The sequence below is a fragment of the Syngnathoides biaculeatus genome, chromosome 8 (assembly GCF_019802595.1).
Source record: "Syngnathoides biaculeatus isolate LvHL_M chromosome 8, ASM1980259v1, whole genome shotgun sequence".
Classification (NCBI taxonomy): domain Eukaryota; kingdom Metazoa; phylum Chordata; class Actinopteri; order Syngnathiformes; family Syngnathidae; genus Syngnathoides; species Syngnathoides biaculeatus.
The window spans coordinates 27,484,076-27,486,483 of NC_084647.1; the positions used below are offsets into that span (position 1 = coordinate 27,484,076).

The window sequence follows — 2,408 nt, forward strand, 5'->3', positions numbered from 1 at the left end:
TCATGTTTTCAAAAAGGACAATGTCTCATTGTGTTTTAATGGAAATATGGGGCCAACTCTGATAGGACATCCTCCTCCCTCCGACCCACCTCTGATGTCATGTTGTTTGGGCTTTGTGTTGTGCAGCTCTGAAAATAAATATAGAGTTGTAGTTGTCGGCCTATCTCGCAAAGCATATTTTGCAAGACCGTATATTGCAAAAGAAAAAAAAAGTACAAACCTGCACACAAAAATATGATGTGTTGTTTTCGAAGGAGTTTATGCAGGCGTGCTGATGCGTTTGTTTCCTCTGCAGTAAAGCGCACCACTTATGAGTTAAGGGAGAGCGCGTTCTTAAACCAAATGCATTGTTCAGCCAAGGTCGGTGAGTTATGAGTGTTGCCAGAGAGCAAAAGGTGTGGCACATGCAGTGCAACATTGATTCCACAAAGATTTAAAAAAACAAAAATAAGCAACTTGGGGAAAAAATATTGTTTATGGAGGAGCCTCTAAAAGTTCGTTGTGGGTGAGATGCAAAACGAGAGTCCCCTTTCAACTAAATCTGATGTGATACATCCTGGAAAGGGTACGTGGGAATCTGCGGGGCAGTGGGTTTATGTCAGGGGGGCTGAATAGGAATTCATAAGCAAAAAAAAAAAAAAGTCAGCCCCCTCCTCCAAACTGTTCCCAGGCTAAGAAAGAAGAACAGCATGTTTGAGAAGAACTTCGGCTTCAGCGTCGGGAACCACCGCCCAAATGCTTTTTTTTTAAGTACAGTATATGCCTAAATAGAATCACCACTCGCAAGTAAACAATTTTTTTCTCCCATACAAACCTGGACCATAACGGAGCCATTTGGACCCTTAAAAAAAGCAAACATCCATTCCTTCACTGCAAAAAGACATGAAATGACAATGCATAACAAAGTGTCAGAGGAATTATCTTCTCGCTTAACTTACTTCCTGCAGCACCGCCAAAGTGTGTACTGTTAAATATCGCCCTTGTGACATATTGTCCTAAAAAAAGGTAACAAAGGTGAAAAAAAAGAAATTAATACAGAAAGAAAAATGGAGACAAATTGAAAACTATATGTCTTTTAACTTGAAATGATACTAACGATTTTATTTATTCTTGAGCGGGCACGGTGACGCAGCTGTACAGCGTTGGCCTCACAGTTCTGAGGACCCGAGTTCAATCCCGGCCCCGCCTGTGTGGCATTTGGATGTTCTCCCCGTCCCTGCGTGGGTATTCTCCGTGTGCTTGGGTTCCCACACAAGCGGGGCTGGAATGTGAACCCAAGTCCTCAGAACAGTGAGTCAGATGTGCTTTGTCATGATCCATCCAACAATTTCTTAGTGCTTGTCCTCATTAGGGTCACAGGAGAGCTGGAGACTATCCCAGCCCCCTTTTAGCGAGAGATGGGGTCCGCCCCAGACTGGTCGGCACCCAATGTTCACGCTCATTCGGACATTCCTGTGGACAATCGAAGCGAGTGATAATGAAGCAAACATGCATGTTTTTAGAATGTGAGAGGAAAGCTGAGTACCCAGAGAAACCCCATACAAGCAGAACCTGGAATTTCAGAATGTATTTTCATTAACATTTCATTATTCATTATCAAGTTTCAGTTGTTGCATTATCTGTTGCACTTTTACATGCTCGATTTGAGCTTTCACTGAGTCGACGGTCCACGCACGTGCACGCGTGTGCACCTCTCCTGTGATTGATGATTCCACACGACTGGCGTTTACCTCACCGAGTCTCTCAGTTGTGCTCAAGTGTCTGAAGGAAGGAAGGAGAGGAAAAGAAGTCATTATTTCCGACCCATTGAGGCCAGCCCTGAATGGGAGGGAGTCAATACTGGGAGTTGTCCAGCCATCATGACAGACGGCTATTGTCCCTGCTCCCGCTGCTGCCCGGGGGGTGGGGGTGGGGGTGGGGGTGGGGGTGGGGGTGGGGGGTGTCTTCCAATCATTGCTGTGGTGAGGGCCTCTGAGGGAAGAGTGGGAGAGGAATCAGAATTTCTTCAGAACGCAGACAGGACAACAAGGAATGCGACAAAGACCCACTTTGATAACCGCACGCGACAAGACATGAACACGACTTCACCATGGTGATGACATGCAGTAGGCGGGGTTAGTCTTCATAATTGCTCCACTGAAGTCTTTGTGTGGAAAAAAAGATGATTTCATGTAACGTACATGGGGATATTCCCAATGTTGACTTCTTGGATGGCTTTTTAAGACTTTTGGGGTTGCTACGTCACAGAACCTCCATGCGTACTTCATGAAGTTTTGGATTACTTGGTGAATACATTTTGTAGTTTGAGAACTTAATTTGGTGACCCAGAGCCCGTCCTTGCTGACTTTGGGTGAGGGGCGGGCTACACGCTGGACTGATTGCAAGCCAAACGCAGTGTTCAATACAGC

The 2,408-nt window shown here is 45.4% G+C and overlaps 1 long non-coding RNA gene across 1 annotated transcript; it reads right to left on the minus strand.

Moving 5' to 3' along the window:
• LOC133504476 (uncharacterized) lies at window positions 1–1,898 on the minus strand. Its single transcript, XR_009795968.1, has 3 exons — window positions 1,097–1,898; window positions 221–995; window positions 1–128 (listed from the first exon to the last, which is right to left on the minus strand). It is a non-coding gene; the product is annotated as an uncharacterized LOC133504476 (long non-coding RNA).
• Window positions 1,899–2,408: the final 510 nt, after the last annotated feature.